We start from the raw sequence: 22,990 nt of genomic DNA, 5'->3' as shown, positions 1-22,990 counted from the left end.
ACTAGAGTTCACTAATCACCGCAGTTTCAGTCCTGCTTTTATTGTTGAAGGTCCATAATGAGAAAGGGGTCTATAAGGCTCCAAAAGCTATGTAAAGATAACAGTTCTTCTGTCCATTTAAGTGGCAAGGTTTTATTCTTTTCAGCTGTATGTCAGTGTGTCAGTATGTCATTTCTTCAGTATCGGGTCAGTGGGAATCAACATACATTTTCACATTGTTTTATTAATCTGGCTACTTTCTCCTGGCTTGGAATGATCAACTCCGTAAATCTAGTCCTGCAAATTATTAAATATTTGGGACAAAGTGATAATACTGCTAGCTGTTAGTAGAGACTTTCTGTAGGGGCTTTGTAACAATACTGACTATCCAACACAGCTAACATAACTGTATGTGAGTAGATGTTTCAATACCATTGTATATATTAATCTATTTGTTCACAAAAGTATGGTTTTTTAGAACAATAAATAAATAGCTAACAAATATGAGGGAAAATATCGTTGTGTTTCATAAAGTCTCACCAGCACTATAAAGCAGTGTTTGTTAAATTATTTAGCCGAGTCCATCTTATTCATATACTGGAACATATTTTAGCACCGCTGGGAAACACTTACCTACCTTAGTGATGCTCCTGAATTCTGAGTGCTTGCTAATCCAACAGCCTTTGGGACTGGCACTGGAAGACATGCCACAGGTCTGAAATACACCTCTTGGCCTGCGCATCTCCCCAGCCTCTTTAAGAATCTTATCCATAAACCTGAATTCACATTTTCACATTGTAAGCTATCAAAGCTTCCAAATGGATATTTCACTCAGACAAAAGGTTTACACAGACTAAATCAAGTATTTAATCATATGAGTGCTTGTATATTTTGCTATGTCCTTGTCCTTTACTGACAAGGACTTTAAAGAAAACAAAACCCACAACTGTCCAAATGTCAAGGACCACAGCATATTTAGGAGGATGATGCAATTGCATGGAGGACTACTCATCATCATGTTTCTGTGCTCCTCATTTCACTCAGAAAAACATCCCGATAGAGCCAGGTCTCCAGGACTCTGTTTCTCCAGTCAACCTATGTCATGCAAAGAGTGCAACTATGGAGTAGAAATTCATACTTTAGTGACAAGATGCTTAAATATTTAGTGAATTTTAAAATGCCTCAGTTCTGTAAGAACCTGCATCCCACCTTCCCGCAGACTCGACAGGACCTCTGCAGATTGGTGCAGAGAGCCCTCACCACCACGTTGTGATAGCAGAGAGGCTTCCAGAGAAGGGAGGGAAGATGCTATCTTAGGTCCCTTTGCAGATTAAGGTATTTTTCTTGTTCAGTGTGCATTCAGGCTCAGTAGAGCGGGTCTCCTAATTGACTCCATAACCATTTTAAACCCAGTAATACCCAGGTCACTTCACTAAAACTGCCTCCTACACACAATCCCTCCCACTGCAGCAAGACTCACAGGTGGTTTGCTGCCTGTCATACAGGCTGATGTACATGGAGATTTCCAGCTTCTGAAGAATTCAGCCACCACAGATGCATGCAAAATCTGTTTTGAAGCTCCATAGAACATAAGGCAATGGAAAACAATGCTTCAAATGCAAATCTTAGGTGGTCTGCTGATAACATTTAGTTTCAAATTGAGTTTTTGTGTGGTATGAATTCAGGCCAAAAGCCTTTGGACAGGAGCACACAATGGATATAGTATTCTGTAGTAACTTTTTCATTTTCCCTTAATCCTGACTTAAAAGCTAGGTTCCTGCATATTTTTAGTTGGACTTCAGTATAAACCAAGCAGCATCTGACCTTGCAGAAGCCAAATTACATGTGTATGTCTCTGGTCTCACACAGCTTCCACACCTTACTTTACACACACTGCCTTTCAGCTCTAGACATCATTATTTAAATTCGTGTTTTGAATCACTCCCTGAGCTTAGACTTCCACTGAATTACTTTGTCTGAAATGAAATTTCACAGGCCAGATGCCTGAAAATTACACCTGTGCCCTGCAAAACACCCAAGGAGCCTGAGCAGACCTTTCTGCAAAGCTCCAGTTTATAAGATTTTCCAGTTAATGCCTGAGCCTTTTGTAACCACCAACTACTTGATGCAAGACAGACACATTTTAGAAAGATTACTAAACCAATCATTTTTATTTTGCAACAACACAAGCAATGATGATGTAAGACAGACATGTAGATGCTATTCCCTTTTCTCAGTTTCAGTGCGTGACTGTTACAGATACCTGAGAAACAGGATTTTCTTAGCTAGGAAATAGTTCTCTCTTTGTGAAAGCCTTGTCTGAATGGGTGATTCTCAAGGCTTGACAGCCTGCTGATTCAGTGCAACATGAAGTCTCAGTGGAGTCTATAGCATGGCACAGGACAGCTCTGCAATCAAAATTGCCTTTACAAAGCAAAATGGAGGTAACAAATTGATACAGCTGTATAGAGATTTGTCTCCTAATCTGTCACAGGTTTAAAAATAAAAGTGGATTCTATTTTGTTTCACTGTCAACACTTCAGATACAGAATAATACCACTGTTAGTCATATGTTGCGTTTAATGGCCCTTACTCTCTCTCCTGCACTACCGTAAACTCTCTGCTATTACCTATGCATGCAGCCTCCTGAGCACTGATACGGGCCTCCAGGCAATCCTACCAGACAAAAAAAAGCCCAAGCAGTAATACCTCCATAAAGCCTCCTTCCTGAGAGATCATCATTTGAATCCACTCTTGAATTAATATTTACCTATTTTACACAGCAAAAGGCCCAATAACCAGAGGTGCCAAGTCCTTGCAGGTCCCACTGGAACTGTGGTGGCTTAGGGCATGCAGGGAGAAAAAAAAAAAATCTCCCAAAGCTGCTGTTATCAGAGGCTCCTGCACACTTCTGACTGCAATGGGGAAATGCCAAATGTGCATTCATTTGACTAGCATTTAATTTCATCTGCTGAACAGTTGTTCACATTCAGAAAAGGAACAGGTCTTCTAGGAATTTCAGATGCCCCGGGGCAGACATGTAAGGACAAGTCCAAAGCAGCATTGCACCCCACTGTCAGAGCAGCAGCTTCTCTGACAGTTCCATGCATTCAGAGCAGAGGGAAGCTGAGCAGAGTGAGCTCTGCTACACTCTGCAACTCTCTTAGTGCTCAGGATAAACCCAGCGAGGGCCCAGAGACCAATACGGCATGTCCTCCAAACAAACCTTGATGTGGCAGCTTGGCTGACGTTCTTTCAGAAGTCACCACCAGCCATTGAACAACTCTCACCTTTCCGGTGAATAATTACAAGCTAAACGTTTCCTTTTGCAGAACTGTAATTATCATGATGCAGTTTCCCAGAGCTCTGCTGCACAGCCACAGCAGTTTTTGAAGTATGTTGTAAGCTATCCTATAAGCTATCTCTCAGCCTTTTCAAGGCAAAGAAAATGACTATTCCAATAATACCTCTGAAAATCTTCCTGTAAAGAGGTAACTTCGAAGGATGTTGCTATTTAAGATTCCACAAACAGTATGTGCTGGGTTTTTTCTTTATAAAAGTCTTTCCCTCATATAGAGTCCTAAGGAGTTGCCCCACTAGCAGCTGGAAGCAATCCTCTCCTCTGGATTTCAGGCTGATGGAGAAGATAATGCCATTCACCAATATCCCTATTATATGGCAGTCTGAATACAGACTTACTGTATTCAGTCATGAATTCTCATAGCATATTCCTGTGAGAGACTGAAATGTCCTATGACTGTCTCAAAGCTTGCCTGTGTCTGTGCAAACCTCCAAGAGAAGCTGCTGCGGCCTGTGAATTGGTCTGGGGGATGTCACCCAGAGAAGCGGGAGTGTATTGAAGGATGCATCCCCCCACTTCTTTGCGATTGCATTGTCCAGACTCTTTAGACAAGCCTCAAAGGGGCAGACATGTGCTGAGCTAGCCCATCCTGTAGCCGTTTGTGGCCCTATTGTGTAGGCCAGACCCCACCATGCATTGCTAATGAACTGACAAGAGGCAAACGTTCCTGCCCTGAAGCCAGATGCAACAAAACCTGTTGGACCAGAGAAAAAAAAACTAAAGGTGAGCAGATATGCTAATCAGCAGATACGATGAACTTAAAAAGGCAGCAGAAAATTTTGCTCAATGTGCATCTACCATTGAAGCCTTATCCGTGTGCACCCACCGCCAAAGAATTGAAGACTGAGGACCAACGGGACATTGCTGGATCCATGGTGGTGACTAGTCTTGCAGCCCTATCCTGTATCTTTGCTTTATTTCTGCCTTTTCCTTCCATTCTGTCCTATCGCTACCCCTCTCCACTTCTCTAATAATAAAAACCTGTTTTGGGTATATGGCATTTGACCTCGTTTGTGTCTTAATCTCGCTCTTGGGATCATATCAAAACCTCCCCCGACATTGGATCAGGACAATTCCCTTCTTGCTGCCCTTGTGCACAGCAAGAAAATAAGCAGGTCAAATCAGGAAGCCCAATAGTATCTTAGACGATCCAGTGGCCTTGGGTACAATTTCCAAACAGGCACAGGAAGTCCAATATGTCAAACTGTATGCATTGCATACTGGAGAAGGGAAGAAACTCTAGACTGTGTACTCGGTGAGTACATTTGCACCATAGACACACTTCAAACCAGTCTGCACTCTGAATGCGTGTAGGCTAAATACATTCAGTGGATGTGTAGAACAAGCCAAGGCTTGGAATAAACCTTAAGAAGCTACAGCACAAAATGAATCACAGACTGCTCAAGCTAAAAGGTAATAGGAAAAAAGCTTTAGATAAAGATAATAAAGACTGAAATAAAGAGGAGACAGATAACAACAGACACAGAGAAGGCTGAAGTGTTCAATACCTTCTGTGCTTCTGTCTTTGCAGAAAATGTTCAAAATGCTTAGTGCAATTAGCTAGAGCAAGAGGAGAGAAGCACAGGCAAAAGCAGGGATTAGAGCAGGGTATTTAAATAAGTCAGATGAATTCAAACCAGCAGGGCCTGATGAAACTCACCCTGGAGTGCTTAAGGAACTAGCTAGAGCAATCTCCAAACCATTAGTGATTATCTTCAAGAACTCATGGAGAATGGTGAGTTCCCAGAGGCCTGAGGAAAGACAAATAAGTGAACAGCTTTTAAAAGTGAAAAAGAACCTGGGGATGTGTAGACAAGGTAGCATTGCACTGACACCTGGAAAGATACTGGAACAAATTATTAATAATCAGGTTTTAATCCTCTCAAGTATAATAAACTGAAAAGAAACAGACAACTTAGATTTGTCAAGAGCATATCATCAGACCAAACTCATTAACTTCTCTGACAGGATAACTGCAGAGTGTGGGGAAGCTGTAAATGTGGTGGATTTTGACTTTTGTAAGGCTCTTGTGACAGCATATCATGACGTTCTCCTATGGGAAAGAGGGTCATTAGTCATTAGATTAGTCTATGATGGGTGCTTTATACTCTGTACTCAAAATTATCAACGGTTTGCTATGACTTTGGGAGGGCACTTCAATAAAGGTCTAGCTGAGTCTTCTGTTTAATCATCTTACTAAAGAATTGCATGATGGAATAGAGAATCCAGCTACAAAATCTGTGGGCAAAGGCAAGCTGGTTGAAAGCACCTTGGATTAAAAGCTTACAGTCACTAATGATCCTGATCAATTGGAGAAATGGTTTGAAATCAAGAGGATGAAGTACAATACAGATTGCGAAGTGGATGTAGGAAGGAAGAAAGAATGCACAAACACAAAATGTGCAATAACTGGCAAAGACTGTAACAGACTCTGGGCTAAGTGAGAGTAAACAATGTGCTCCAAAAATGGCAAGTGTCTTTCTGAGATGTACTAACAGGAGCATCATGAGTACAACAAGGTTAGTCGTTATTCCACTCGACTTGTCTCAGCGCAGGCACAGCCTTACTGTAAGTACTTTGTCCCATTCTCCTCCACACTTTAGGAAAGACATAAACAAACTGGAAAGTTCCCAAGGGAGGGCAAAAATAATATGAGATTAAAAACATGATTTATCAATCTGAAAGGAACTGATAGAGAAGACTAAGGAAGAACCTGCTTAATTTCCTTGGCTATAAAAAGTAATTATAAACTTGATGATTATCTATTGTTCTCTGCATTTACCTGTGAAGTACAAATTTTAGCAAGAAAAAAATAGGCTAGTTAGGAGGTAGGACTTTGTAATTATAAGGTAAAATAAGCATTATAGCAGGTTACAGGTAAGGAGGTTGGGGAATATCTACCACAGAAAAGTTTTAGATGTGCACTAGAGAAACACCTGTCAGTGGCTAGATATGTCACTGAGGTTCTTACATTTCTGTGTGGCTGAGCCCATGAAGCTAGTCCTTGGTACAGGCACAGACTCCACATATGGCAGTCTCAGGTCACCCTCTCATCTCCAAAATACAGGCATCTTGTTTTCTGGGACTAGAAGCCTGGGAGATCTCCACCAAAGTCAGTAGAGAAAAGGATAGTAACAGATCTTCTGGAACATAAATCCTATTCCCATTCCTAGCCTTGCACATACTCATTTTTCTGTGGTTATAGGTATACTTCAGTGCAACACAAACTTCAGCCTCCTTCCCAGGCTGTGTGTTCATCATCTTGGGCCTAAATGACTCCGAATTCTTGAGAATGCAACCAAAAGCTTATACGATCTTGGAAGAAAACAACCGAACCTCACACTTGCATCACTCAGAATGAGAACAGGATTTATATTCCAGAAGAATTGTTACTATCCTTTACTGACTTTGGTAGAGATCTCTCAGGTCCCTAGTCCCAAAAAACAAGTATTTTGCAGATGAGAGGGTACTCTGAGACTGTCATATGTGGAGTCCTTGCCAAAGGACAACTTGGAAGCCAAAGGTTTGTTTCATTTTTCCACTTACTTATTGGTCTAACAGAAGACATTGCTTCTTCCTACAAATTTTGTCTCACTGATGTCCTTTGACAATCTTACCACTAGAACTGAATCTGAATTGTTGAGACATGCTAAATTACTTCCACAGTTTCAAGCATTTAAATGATGCAAAATGAAAGCTATGCCATACGCATAACTGCACTGCTGTGCTTTGAGGGAAAATATGCCCATGTAGCCCTTTGTTTTAGTTGCATCCTTCTCATTAACCACATCTGTTACTGAAATTATAGTAGATGTGCAGTTTTGATCTTACTAAAAATCTTAGAAAAGCAGTCTCACATTACCCCACCGACAGTCTCTCTTTACCCACTATTCCTTACCCTGTTTGGAGGACCCAGTCATGTTCTTCTAGTCTTTTGTAGGGTGAGATGAACCAAGACAAACATTTCTTCATTCACCTTCATAGCCTACTCTGAAAATCTGATAATTTTTAACCATTTCTTTACCATTCAAGCTTCTTATGGGCTAGACCAGCAATATAATACTTTCTTTCTTCACAAGCAATTGCATCTCTTTCTCATGCTGCTGCATCCTCTAAACTGCTGCAACACGGTATTAGTGGAAATGGTTACCATTATGTCTGGCTAATCAACTGCTTATGATTCTCTGGCTGGAAACCAATGCTGTATTCATAAGGGCTAACAGTTAACAATGATATTTTATTAGAGGGTAGGTTCAAGGATTGGCAGCTTACTCTGCTGCTGTTATGCAAGACCAACCTTCTCAATTAAAGCTTTGTTAAATCTAGCAGATTTGCCTCATGTCTGTCATTTGTGGCTATCACTAAAACATCCTTTCTCTTGTTTTGTGTTGTTATCCACACATAGATTAGAAAGTAAATTCTGCCTTGGAGACAAAACCACATATGAGCAGCTGAAGACAGAATTTGGCCCTCTATTTTCAATCTGCCCAAAACCAGATTGTTTACTTGATTGACACTTTGTGAATTTTATTAATTACATAGTAGTTCCTCAGTCCTATTTTCTGAGCTGTGAACCACACTTTTTATTGTTTTTCCTACTTTTGTATTTTTCCCTATTGCAGAGTATTATTGTTATCTGTATTTTCTGCTACTGATCTGTTTCCTTTTCAACCTCATCTCTGATATGTAGCCAACAACAATGAACCAGCACTTTGGTTAATTTTTGAGTAGAATTCCACAGCTGGTGTAAATTAGCATTACTCTATTATTAATCAGAAAAGCTTCACAGTGGAGATATTTGACATTACCTATTTGACTCTATATATGTACTTGAATTCGTGGTATCTGGAGAGCTCACCTCTTGTTTTTAGCATGATACAATCCTTTGTTCCTACCACATTGTTCTTCATAATCAAAGCTGAATATAAGAACAACAAATCTAACACCACACCACATTTACCCTTAATTCAGATCAGTATAATTGGACTAGAGACACTTTTTACCATTTTATCTCGCACTCAGAGTGATGCAGACAGAGTTGGAACAAGGGCAGTTCTCTAGTCTATACCTCCTTCCACCTCAACATTTCCTTTCCTAAGAGGAAACTAGCAGACCTCTGGGAAATTCACTTGAAATCCATGCCATAAAGTACCAAAAAAGAAAAAAAAAAAAAACAAACACAAGACTTTCCACTGTATACCCATGTGCCACTAGCACTGTACTCAACATTTTGTCTTTGTATACTTCCAAAAAAGCAAAACAAAAAGGATGGAGGTTTGTTGCCTGGTCTGAGAACAGGGCAGTTCAGCAGTGATAATGTAAAATAATTACAAGTGACCATCTGGTAAAGCACTTGTTCAGATAAACTTAATTGAAGCTGCAGGCGAACACTAGTACATACGGGGAATACTGCTTCAACACACCATACTACCTTCTTTGTCAGAAAAACCTGCAGGGCATTTAGCATCTCAGGAAAAAGCAAACCTCCACAGGACTGAGGCATGTGAATCCTGCAGAAACCAGAAACACAGTAAGATACAAAATGGAGGGTCTGAAACTCTTTTTTTTTTTTTCTCCCCTGAAACATAGGACCACAGACACAGCACTTCACTGCTGTGGCTGCCATGCTTTTGAGCAGTACTTGACTTCAAGAGAAGCAGCTCTGACTCTGACCCTGCAGCAAGTCTTTTCACCTCTCACTGCCTCAGATTCCTCGCTCTGTAAGGCAGGGAAAAAACAACAGAGACATTTTGCTTTAAAAATCTATAAGCATAAATTACTATAATGACTTACCTTACATAAAAGTAGTACAGCTTGCTAGTTTGCATGGTGGAAATAATTTTCAGAGCCCCTTATTGGTCAGAGCAAGAAAATCCTCTCACCTGGTGTAGTACACATATGGCTGGGCTGGGCTGTGTCAGGAAAGTCCTTACGCTCAAAACCCTAAGAAAGGCCATTTCTTTAGGATTTTTATGAGATGACAATTTGGCCTGCACAGCTTGCTTAGCAGAGCTCTAGGGAATCAGTGATATCACGAGGACTCGGTATGCATTTTATCACCCACCTCTGTGAGTGCTGATCCCAGTCAGGTCAGGAGAGGGCAGGGGGCTGCACTGGCACCTCTGCCACCGCCTGGCTGCTGCTCCAAACAGCGAAGTGGGGATCTCTTCACCTGGCATGTGCTCGGTTGGGCACTCAGGTGATGGCTCAGTTAATAGTAACTCACTATTATTTTGGCCTTCTTCTTTCACAGGTTTTCCCACAAATATGTCACCACTTACTTTTGAATACAGCATTATAGTAACCACTGTTTGAGACAGAGATGAGGTACGTAATTTCAAATGCTAATTATGCAAAAATAGCCCCAAAGTCTCCATTTATACAGAAGGTAGGCAACAGTTCTCTATATCAAGCTAATCTTGTTTCAGAAATAAGTAAACACCACAGGAAATATATCTGCACCAAAGCTTAATTTCTACATGGTTAATTCTTGCTTGCAGCATCTCCTGAATGATACACTGAGGAAAGAAGTGCTGACTAACAGATATACACTTGCCTCTCGTAAATTTTTAACCGGCCTTCCCAGCTTCTGTTCACACAGAACTGTGCACACATACTCCTTCAGCTGCATTTTTCAAAATGCAAACCCATGGCAACATTTCTAAATTACATCCACTGTCCAACAACCATCTTCAAGCCAACATATGCATCAATACTTCTGATCCCACCATCTGTGAGGGTGAAACTGCAACTTCCAATATATGCACTGGTGCTCTCTTGGGACACAGGTAATGTACTGTACACTCATTACACAGTAGCACAGATGTCAGCACCCACAGAAAACTAGCAGAAATATCTGCACATCTGAAAACATCTTCAATAACACCCTCCCACTCTAGAAATGCTGCCTTTGAATTCACTGCCAAAGATTAGAAGAGCTTATGAGGATGCAAATTCATGCCCTTGGCCACTCTGCTTCTTGAGCAGCCTCACAATCCCCAGGTATTACCCCACAGTCAGCAATAACACAGCCTTGCATCTCAGTACTGAGAGCTTCTCAGCTCTCTGTGGCTGCCCTATGCCAGCACTCTGTCATCAACCCCAAGACCAGCATAACTGCCCCTGATTTATTTGGCAGAGGTTGTTTTGGGTTTTTTTTAAAAAAAAGTTAGACCACAGGTACGAACCCAAAAGCTCATTTTCAAAATGCAAGAAAGGTTTTCAAAAACAAACCCCCTTTTCCTCTAAACAGGCAGGTCAGAGCAGGAATAAACTGCTTAGTGACATGGAGTATTAAGTTAAAAGGAGCATTCAGACCAGTTACACCAGCTTAGAAGCCACCACATATTAACTGCTTTGGACTACACAGCATTATGCAAGTAGAATAATTTGATGGAGAGCATAAAACTAATCTTTGATCATAATAAAAAAAGACTCCTAAATGACATCAACATCACCACTTAAAGAATTCTGATAACCTTTCCATTTTGCCTTCCAGAGTTGAGAGGCTTCAGTTATGCATTGCTGAGAGAAAAATATCTCCCTAAAGGAAGGCAAATTAAAAGCCACACAAATAGTCAAGCACAGATGCTATTCAAAACCAGCCTGAGACAATTTTGACCACAGCAGATGTTGATGAAGGCTTACACTTTTTAAAGGACTTTTTAAGCATGACACTCAATATAGCTGGAATGGTAGTGGAAAAACTTGCAAATATTTATTGAGAATCCTCCTCTCCTAGTTTTTCTAAGCAGCTCCTATCTTTGATATTTTAATGGAAATGCTGAGTTACTGAAAGAAGATATTTAGCATTGAAGCTACATATCTTACTGAAAGAGATAGCAGATTATTTCCCAAAGCTGTTTTCTGTGGCCATAGCCAGAGGGAGGACGTGGCTGATGGTGAGTATGTCACGGCAGGTTATGTGCAGGGTGTGTATATCCCATTACTTCGAGGCCATTACTTTGAGGAGTATGGGAAGCCACACACCTGTTTCCACACCATGCTGCTTGCAAAGCACAGCCAGCTCCTTACACAGACATTTCTACCAAATGTCTTTCCCTGCTGAAAACAGGTAAAGGAATGGTCTTTTGCCAGTCCACTGTTTTGTTTTACAAAAACAGTTGTACTGGTCCTTAATTTGTCCTTTTCTGACCCAGTAGAACTGGCAGCTCTGACACAGGGCTTGGCATTAACCATAGACAGAGCAGCTGTACCAGGCACAACCTAAATAGCTCCTAACAAGGAAAACATGGTTGATGACTCATCTCTAATTGCATTTTAATACAGAAACTCAGAGTTTTATCTTCACTTTCTGGTAAAGTCAACATCCATCCAAGACCAGCACACCATTGCCATAACCCACAAAGCCTGTGCTTGTTGCAGCGGTGGCCTCTGTTTTTGTGGGTTTTTACATTCCTCACCAAAACCCATATTTTGAGCTTCTGAAACTAAATATAGTAAATGGGGATTCAGCTTGCTGTTTTCAATAGCATTTGAAGCATAGTATGCTGCTATACTAACTTATCCATGTGTACAGGCTATGCACTAACCTTTACAGTATTTCAGAAGGACTCATCTGCTGTCAAAGTGTACTTCTCACACCAAGCTGGGAACTCAACATCCATGTATGCTAAAACAAAGTTTCAAAATGATATTGCTAAGGGTTCAAAAAATACCTCATTGTCCATCTCGCTTCAACAGATGCCAAGCTGTGAACAGCAAGAGAAAAAATGCCATGAGTGTTAACTGTGGTAAACATGTTACTTAGGAAGTGAACTGCAACTGCCAGCTTGCTTCTTTCAGTTCTTCCCAAGTCAATTTTGTCACAGCTGAACATGTTAAAATAAAATTAAAAAAAAAAAAAGAAAGAAAGAAAGAAAGAAACTATTTCTATCTAATTCTGCTCTAAAGACCTGGTCAGTCTATCTACTGCTCTCCGTGGGATTTGGATCCTGACATTCCATAATACTTGGTGTAGAGTTTATATTTTAAAGCAAAAATAAATAGGTGAGATTTATAATTTTTATATTGTTTTCATTCTTTTATATTTATATTATTCTTTTACATTATGCCCATTATTTTATATTAGATTATATAGTTATAATATAAATGTGTCTAAAATATGAGAAACTGTGCACCCCCATGAATAAGCTAGGCCTAAACATATATAATAATTTAAAACTGAATCTTTCTAGGAACTGGGTAATACAATCAGCTCAATAAAACACTATTGTGCAATGACTGTGTGCTGAAGGAAGAGTGTTTACAGTCAATAAAAGACAAAATTTAGACAAAAATTATCCTAGAGCTTTAAATCACCTTGAAATGGTTTTGTCTGAAGTATCAGCTCTATTTTAGGAAAGGAATATTTCAGGCCTTATTTTTTAATGTATTACTATTTCATGTTTAAATTAAGAAAAAATAAGCACTTTAAAAGTATGCTCCTTACATATAGTAAACAGCAGAAAAAAGACAAATAGCTTAACTGATCCATTACTTAATTCAGCTACATGCCACACTCACTCTTCTTTTGAAAGCAATTACAGTACATGTACTGAAGTTTATGGTTCGCGTAGCATTCTCCAAAATGGTGAGCTATACCATATGTATCTTGTTTCAGAAACTGAATGGCTTTCACCGTTTTCAATAAGGTAAAGAAATGAAATGTTGACACAAAAATGTTTTCCCTTGAAATCCCTTTTATGTGAATTACTTGAGGCATAGCTATATATACAATAGCTAGCAAAGGATTTGTCACAAATAACCTGTAATCTTTCACTATATTATCAAAGGGATATCTTAATAAAAAGAAGCTGTTAACGTGTGTATTTCAATGGCAGGACACTAAATGAGACATGTGCATCAATGCACATTAAACTCCTGATACTAAGCTCCAGGTTATGGGGACATATTTATTTTCTCATTATTAGTTTAAAAAATAAGTACCAGACTAAGTAAGCCTTTCCTAAACTATGAAGAATAAAGGCTCCGTGTAACCCTTTACAGAATTTAAAAGTTATTAGTGTTTAATGCTGTTCTCAATAGCAATGCAGGCTCAACAGGTAGAGAAATCTGTGCAATTCTTTCAGTCAGCTGAAGAGCCACCATTTAAGACCTGTCTACACTGGGCTACACTGATGCCACATGACAATTTAGCTACACTACACCCAAGATGTGCTATCCTGTTCCTGAAAGATGCTAATTACCCTGAGCATGCATAAAGGAGTTTTCAGAGGAATCTAGTATTACGTTATCTAATTATTTTTGAAATTCCACTGGAAAGGAACAACAAGTTCTTTAGGTCAACTTTGCTGAGAACAAGAAACAACATTTTTGTGCACAGCTATTTATTAAGAATAAGTTGCATGAGGAGAACTTGTCAAATAAATCTTAGCTGATGTTAAAGCATCAAACTGGCAATTGAAATTGTGTTTCTACATCAAGCACACAGCACTTGAGTATCAAAGGTACCATTTTTATAATCAACTAATGTAATTACATATGTATATTACATACATGGTTTGTATGCAATGCTGATGATGCAGTGTATTAACATACTATATTTAGACACGTCATCAACCTTTGTGCAGTTCAACTATATGGACACAACCTTAATCTCTCACTTGTATAATATTTCATTAAAATTAATAGTTTGCAAAGAACATTGATTAGAGTTCCCTGGATCTGAATCATCAAAAAATCACCATCAGGAAATGATACAACAGAAAAATAAAAAAAACACATAGAAAAGCAACTGAGATAGAATTTCCATCAGTCTTTGTTATTCAAGTTTGACCACATATATCAGTGAGACTGTAAAAATCCAGCTTTCACCTCTTATTTGTTCATTACTCTTTGTGAAGACTATGTGGTAACTGGAAGGGAGCAGAAAAGAATCTCATCTCAGCACAAAAGCCTACTGATGCTATTAGATGCTGGCATCCATCCTCATAACAGCTCATAACAGCAAACACATTCCAGGATTTGGTTTGCTGTTAAATTTTCACCTTTTCCCTTTGCCACCTTGGCTCAGCACTTTTGCACTGAGCCAGCAAAAATATGTGATAAAGCTTTGTGGTAAAACAAGAGTACTCTAAATCCATGACACAGTCCTTATGGATATTATTGACAAACAGCAAGGACTCTGATTTTCAGAAAGCCAAGAAGGACAGCTCTTTAGTGAACTAAATGAGAGTGCCTGTTGTGTGTGTGAACTCCTGCCAACGCAAATCACACATGCTGGTTGTCCTGCTGCAGATCCACAGCAAAGACGCAATGGTGCGGAAAGCAAATTGGGATAAGTTCTCAGGTTGAGAAACAAGCTCAGCAGAGAAAATTGAGATTCTGGACAAACATATTCTGCTCCACATTTCTAGGCATCACTCAAGACCAGGTTGTGCTTGAAAAGACAGTGGCTTGCAATAGCTCCTGGTAGGGAGAACCGTAGCACATTCCTGTGTCCACAAAATATGCTGAACTGTACCCCCAACAACACCTCTAAGCCTGCACCTAAGTAATACTTCTGAAAAAAACAAGAGAAAATGTGAGCAAATCTAGATTTTAAAAACAGGTTTGTACCCATTTGACTGACAGGACAGACAAACCCCAAGGATATTCTTTGCACAAGCCAAATGAAACAGAAATAAGGGATGGGAAAGGTCAACACAGTGGCATGCGTAATACACATGCGTACTAAATGAGTAATATATGCTTCTAAAAGACTGCATTGCAGATACTGGCATTCACACTGAAACCCACAGACAGAATTTACCCCCATACTGAGCATTTTGGGAAAACAGTCAGTACCTCTCCAAGCTGCAGAACAACTGCTTGCAGCAAGCTCAGATGATAGATCTATATACTAGTAGTTACCTGCTGTTGTAGGGCATATCACTCCCACTAAATACTGAGTCATAAATTGACTTTTCCAGAGGTAAGTAGCAGTAGCATTTAAGAATTAGTAATACATTATAAATTCCTAATTTTATTAGCTGTAATGTAATTGGGCTCACAAATATTTATTTTCCCACAAATACCTCATCATCTTTTTTCCTTTTTTAATCTTAGCAGTCCTACAGTGATTATATGTCTTTTTGCTATGCTAAAAATGTTCTTCTGGTTTGAAACATTCACCTCTCAAATAGCCATATACTCCTCCTGTTATTCTTCTTTTGTGCAAAGCAATGCAAAAATGGGTACTCATTTTCACTTCAGTGGGAGCTTCTAGCTTCTAACCTTTCTGTGAGTTTTACCAAAGTGTTTCATGTCTCAGCACCTAAAAACTAGGGCATCCAGAATCAGTGGCCCCTTTGGAATACATAGCCCATTATTTCATCTTAACCATTTTGCTTTCCAGTCCTCAGTCAAACTCCTCCTTCTGGGTCAGTATCTGCTACCTGTGCCACTGGCAGCATTACAGCTCTGATGAAGGGCACAGCTGCATAGAAAAAGATTTCATTATCTCCTCATAAAACCAGGGCTACAAATGCTGCATGAGGCTTTTATTCAGTGGTACCCAGCATGAAGCTCTGCAAGAGGTGGTGGAGTGCCTTCCATGCCAGCATACCCAACCGGAGCTATTCTCCCAGCCACAAGTGATGACAGTCCCCTTGCCAGCTCACTGTGCTGATCAGTACCGCTCACCTACCACCGTACTACCACCATAGGAACCCAGGCACCCAGAAACCTGCATATTCTTACAGCCTCTGCCTCAAAGAAAATCAGACTTAACAGAGGGACTTACAACAACAAAGTCCTCACCCACCTCTCTTCCCACTTCTCTGTTACCCAGGACAGGTAACTGGCATTAGAGGCACATAAGCTGCCTGGACATAAGCTGCCCTAAGGAGACCTCCTCCCATCACTCCCACTTCACCCTACTCCACTTTCAACCTTCTGCTTTTATTCAGCATACGCTTTTGCATTTTCTGCTTGCACACTCTCTCCATTAGAGTTGGTGTCTTCCATCCTATCTTCACAAGCAAGGCCCTGGGACTGTTCTGCAGTGCTATGTACTACCCTAAGATAAATAACAAATGCTGCAAGAGTTTTACCATTTCCTTCACACCTTTTGGAACTACTTCTGGCTTGCAGATATTTTTTTTCAGCATGTCACCTTTCCTAATTGTCCAGTACCAAATTTAATATAAACACATTAATACAGTAAGTGCCTAAAATTATGGTACAGGTTGTGCAAACAGGAATGTATCATCCAGGCATACAGCCCTGGCCTAGTAACTCTGTATCTTGTCAGGGTGTAGGCAGTCTCTTACACAAATCAAAATGGTAAAAGAAATCCTTTGTTACACTAAAAATGTGAAACTTATTGCCCCAGGGTATTAAAACCAAGCAGGGATTTCAAAAAGGATTTTGCAGACAGTAAGAAAAAAATTATGCATATAATAGTGAATACTTCCGACTGGTATCAGTCTTAAAACCATGCAACAAAAGTTTGGCTTCTAAATCATGAGAGCTACACAAGCATTAACTGTGTCTAACTTATAAACAAATATAAACAAACTGCCACCAAAGAGGATGCTTAGATCAATGGTCTAATATAGCAGGAGAATGCCTGTAGCAGGCTTTGCCCAAATTGGAGTAGAGAGTGGTGGCAGAGAAAAGGCCATGGATATCTTCAGATTAAGTCACTCAAGAGAGATTCCTTCCAGGCTCTGGACTACATACTGTAAAATGGCAAACTAATAATGTGGTAGCAGTATCTTCCTACTTCTACCGTTTTGCAAAGGTATGTTGTTTAATGCACATGAAATAACGGCCTCCGACCATGAGAACTGCCAAAGAAAAGCCAACTAAAACAAAAAGTAACTCATAATCTCGTAACTATTTAAATGACTTCAGTGAATTTACTAGGACTTTAATAAGACATTACACATTTGATTAATCCACAATAATTCAATGCCTATGTTTTCACAGGTTTCACTCCTCATCTGTGCAGAATTTCCATGCTACTGGTAAATATGCCCAAAAAGGAGATTCAAGATTAGTCTCTGGGAATACATTTGCACTTCCTGAGGTTGAATGTGGCAACTTTTGAAATGACAAGAAAGTTCTTGCATAAAGACTGTAGTGCATTAGTAAATGCAAAAGAGATCCCAATTCCATCATCACATCTGTTCAAGTTAGAAGCAACTCCAATATAAAACTGATGCAAACAAGTTTAGACACCAGAAACAGAGTTCTCTTGATATTATTAATATCATTTAGTTCTTATTACAGAGATCTGATACTGCTTATGATACAGATGTAACTATTTGCGCTATAGGATGTGCCATGACTCAGCCTGTTACTGTGGCATAAGTTCATGTCTAAATTTTCATTTATGTGAGGGAAGAAGTTCACACATATTTTGTTCGTTTCATTTTATTCATTTCTTGTTCTTTTGCTTGTCTATTCACTGTATTCTGCTCCCATTTCTGTCTTCATTTACCTCCTACACTCAATGTATTTCTAGCAAAAGATTTTAAAATTCAGTATTTTTATTTTTCATAAAATCAAGAGGAAGGTAAAGTACATCATCACAGTGAAGAAAAATTATCTGTCAGATCTTGAGTATTTTTTTGCATTCAAACCTGGAAGTATTCAAGGCCAGGTTGGACGGGGCTTTGAGCAGCCTGGTCTAGTGGAAGGTGTCCCTGCCCATGGCAGGGAGGTTGGAACTAGATGACCTTTAAGGTCCCTTCCAACCCAAACCATTCTATGATTCTTTATTTTTCCTTAACAGGAAAAATGCTGGTAGAAGCTCTTTCCATTCCTGTACACTAACCACTACTAATCACATGGGTATTGATTCAGACTGTGAAAATGTATTGCAGTGAGAAGTTTACCTTCTGACTTTCAGTCTGCATTCTTTTGTGATGAGCAAGAAAATACTTACAGTTCCCAGACCTAAAAGTGTTTATATGGAAACAATACAAGGAAATAAAAGGTACAGAAGATGCCTTCTAACCTTGTCTTGTCAGAGACAGCACTTCTGCTTTTTTCTTTCCAGCACTTATAGCTGAGATTTATCAGCTCTGCTTCTGTCATAGGTTTGTTTATGCCACCTCTTCATGCAGATTCTCACAAATTACTCTTAAGAACCACTTGTGAATTTTCTAAATAATTAAGTCAGAATGCCTGTAGTTGCAAACATCTACAAAGCTGTGAAGGCTGAGAGAGAGTGGTAAGAAACTCTTACTAAACATATCCAATTTGAGCCAGTATCAAGCAGGGCTCCTACATGCCTGCCTGGGCATCTTGCCTTGCAGAGTGCTCCTGCTTCTGGGGCCATTTGGGCACTGGGTTCTTCAGCCCAGTGGGCTTGAAACTACTGAGGACCAGGCTTGTAGCTCAGTCAGCAACATGGGTCTGTCACCTGGCCACAGACCCCAGCCCCTTGGAGGCTGAATTCAGACACTCCTCCTGGAAGCATTAGCTTGGGGAAAGAGGGGCTATGCCTATACTACTAAATTAAAGGTATCTGAAGATGTTTCCTGGCAGGAGAACACAACTGTCACAACCACAACATTGTCAAAAGGGTTCCTGTCATGGTTTTGGCCCATTCCAATTAACATTACTTCCAACATTCATTAGCCATGACTGGAGGCTTAGCAAGTGCCTGAGACTTGTCCCAGCAGTGGTTTGCACATGGCTGCCCTACTCCATAGGATACTCCTTAGAGAGTAACATTGCAGAAACACGGACTGTTCTGCCACTGGTGTCCTGATGCTGCATCTCCCTTGCCAAATAGTGCAGCCCCTCAGAGCAGATCTGTAGAGCAAAGCAGCTCTGCTGGACAGCCAGTGTCTACACTATACACTTATATAGGTCTCGCATTTGACAAGGTCCTTTTCGCTCCTGTGGACTGTGTCCATTCACAGCTGGAGCACATCAGGTGCCTCCCTGAGAATGCATTTTGCCATTTAGTTTCACCTGAAAGTAATCCAGCTCATTTGCTCCAAGCCCACTCTGCTTTGATACCAAAACCATATATAGCGTTAGAAGATGCACATAAAAACATATGAAAAGTATTTTCCCACAAACAAAGGAGTGTTTCTGTCCTTTATTGATGGTTGTGTATGTATTCATAACAAAACGCACTTGCAGATAGGTTGCTATTGTGACAGTTGTAGAGATGTGTTGGTGCACTTTGCATCTTAGAAAATGGAAATGTTAGCCTCCGTTTGGGAGTCTGTTGGGTTTTTAAACTGATTTAACTGATTTTTAAAACTGATTTTTAAACTGATTTTTTTAAAGGTAGCTTTGTGCCATTTTTGAGACAGATGATGGTGTCTAGAAATAATGATGGTGGAGTAAAACATGTGATTAAATAAAAGTGTAGTTTTGGAGAATGCAGACGGGATGTTTGCCATATGAATAGTTAATGTATTTGAATGCTTGTATATAACCTCTCATCTTTTTATTTCCATTTTAATGACAAGGGGGCATTAATGACAACATTTCTGCCACATATATGTATAAACAAAATGTTAATTTTATCCCTCTGTTTTACAGATACATCTAGGTACACAGAGATTTGTACAGAAGTATCCCTACCTACATGTGCAAAACTCACCTTCCACATACAGAAACTGAAACTCCTTACTTTTGGCCATCACTGAAATTAATGGATTTTGTATGAAGGAGAATTATAAAATCAGGTTCACATATATTGTATTACATCTGTTTTCCCTATTATGACTAGGAACAGAGGAATCTTTATAGCAAATCATCTGGAACTTCTGTCAAAATAATGATGTCCATGCAGACATAGATGAAATGATTACACTAAAAAGCAAGTGAAATGTCATGTCATAAATGCATTATGTCTAAAAAACTCGTTATGTCAGACTTCAATTTTCCAGGGGATCACTATTACTACTCCTCTAAGCTTAACCTTCAAGAATTTGGTTCACATCTTTTTATCAGTGTACCTTGTATGGCTTCAGCAATGTTACCAATACACATTGAGAGAAGAGTTTGGGCCAGCATTATTAAGATTATTGATATAGTTTGTGTTACAACCAAGTCAACACATAGAGCCAAAATAGTCTGCATAGCATTCCTTGGCATCAAAGTCTTAATATAGTGCATAGACATATATGACCCTTCTTTGGGTTTATGTCAATGTCAATGACTTTAGGATATTGTTCAAGTTTGAAACAGCCTGGTCTTCACCAGGTCAAGAGTGTCATTTCTGAATGTTTAAAAAGTAAGTGTGATACAATGATGAATGTGGGTAAGATTTGACTGCACTTTGTGAATTAAATGAAACAGGATTCTTGTTATGAGTCCAGGAATAATATGTGAAGAAATTAATTAGGGGGTAAATTCACACTGCATTTTGTAGTGGTTGCTCCTAGTGGAGCAAAGATTGCACACAAAGGCAACCTACTGCAGAATTGCTGGAAAAATTCTACTGAATCTTACATTACATTTCAGTTACATGGTTGTGATATTTTTTTGGTATATTGCCTACATTATAAAAAAAAAATCAGTATTCTTTTATTCATCTTGCTTAGGTACATTTGTTCAGAGCACTTGAGTGCTTCTGTTTCCAGAAAATGTGTGTTAACTATGGAGCACGGATGAAAATAATTTATAAACAGAACGAACTTTTTTTGATACTTTTCATTGCCAGTATGTCCATAGGAAAACCTTCTACTCATTCTGCTATCTGTTAAACTCAGTTCATTCTAAACAGTGGATGTGCAAAAATTCCATATTACTGTGAAAGTATTGAGTTAAAATGAGATTTTCAGACCTCTCTTAGGGAAAAGACTTCAGGAGCCACTGGACAATTAAATCCTTTGCATTTCTAAGCTAAGTTTTTCAGTCAACCCTTTCAATATGAACGTGATAGGATATTTTTGATAAATGCTACCACTTATCAAATAAAATATTTTCAACAAAAGTTATTTTACCAGCTCTATCTGCCACCTACTAAGATAATTAAGGCTCTGGTTACAGTTTTTTTCTCATTTTAAAGAGCAGCACATTTCAGCTAAGACTTAAACAGCCTGTCATTTTGACTTATGCTTGGAGTGAACAGCATGCATTCCTATACCTACAGCCTTTGGCACCATTCACATTTGCTCCCGGGCTCAATTCCAAAAGACGCAGTTTAAAAATAGTGTAAATAGGCATTCATAAGGATTTTTTTCTTTATTGCTTTCCAATATCGTAGCCCCACTTCCTGTATAGGCTTAAAAGACCTCAGGGTTTTAATGGCCTTGGCTCACAGTAAAATACACTTTCTGCCAACTTTAACCCATGCTACTGCTTCAAGTAGCTGAGACAGTTTGCTGTAACACAGACAGCTGTTCTTAAATAAAGTCTGATTTTCACAGGATGCTCAACAGTAAAATCAAAACACCCATTTAGATAATCACGTGTGAGTGCATACACACTCAGGATAAACACATGCAATTGAGCATGCTCGACTGCTTGAAAATCAAGTCCGTCAAAGACTTGCCTAAACTAGGTCAAAGCCAGAGCAGCCTCCCTAAGCCACAGGCTAATGATCACAGAATCATAGAATGGTCTGGGTTGGAAGGGACCTTAAAGATCATCCAGTCCCAACCCCCTGCCATGGGCAGGGACACCTTCCACCAGATCAGGTTGCTCAAAGCCCCATCCAACCTGGCCATGAACACTTCCAGGGAGGGGGAAGTCACAACCTCTCTGGGTGACCTGTTCCAGTGTCTCACCACCCCCACAGTAAAGAATTTCTTCCTTACATCTAATCTAAATCTACCCACTTTTAGTTTAAAACAGTTACCCCTCATCCTATCACTACACTCCCTGATAAAGAGTCCCTCCCCATCTTTCCTGTAGGCCTCCTTTAAGTACTGGAAGGCCACTACAAGGTCTCCCCAGAGCCTTCTCTTCTCCAGGCTGAACCACCCCAACTCTCTCAGCCTGTCCTCATAAGGGAGGTGCTCCAGCCCCCTGATCATCTTCGTGGCCCTTCTCTGGACTTGCTTCAGTGGGTCCATGTCCTTCTCATGTTCGGGGCCCCAGAGCTGAACACAAATTCCAGGCAGGGTCTCACAAGAGGGAGTAGAGGGGGAGAATGCCCTCCCTTGACCTGCTGGCCAAACTTCTCTTGCTGCAGCCCAGGATACAGTTGGCTTTCTGGGCTGCGAGTGCACATTGCTGGCTCAGAGTCAGTTTTCCATCCACTAATACCCCCAAGTCCTTCTCCACAGGGCTGGTTTCAATCCACTCCTTGCTCAGCCTGTCCTTGTGCTTGGGATTGCCCCGACCCATGTGCAGGACCTTGCACTTAGCCTTGTTGAACTTCATGAGGTTTGCACAGGCCCACCTCTCAAGCCTGTCCAGGTCCCTCTGGATGGATCCCTTCCCTCCAGCATGTCGACCACACCACACAGCTTAGTGTCATCAGCAAACGTGCTGAGGGTGCATTCAATCCCACTGTCCATGTCACCAACAAAGATATTAAACAGTGCTGATTCCAACACTGACCCCTGAGGAACGTCACTCGTCACTGCTCTCCACTTGGACATCGAGCCGTGACCACAACTCTTTGAGTGTGACCATCCAGCCAATTCCTTATCCACTGAATGGTCCATCTGTCTCTCCAAATCCATGTCTCTCCAATTTATAGACAAGGAAATCATGCAGGAC

The sequence above is a fragment of the Strix aluco genome, chromosome 3 (genome assembly GCF_031877795.1).
Source record: "Strix aluco isolate bStrAlu1 chromosome 3, bStrAlu1.hap1, whole genome shotgun sequence".
Taxonomy (NCBI): Eukaryota; Metazoa; Chordata; class Aves; order Strigiformes; family Strigidae; genus Strix; species Strix aluco.
The sequence above is the reverse complement of the archived record's forward strand: the minus strand, read 5'-3'. Positions refer to the sequence as shown.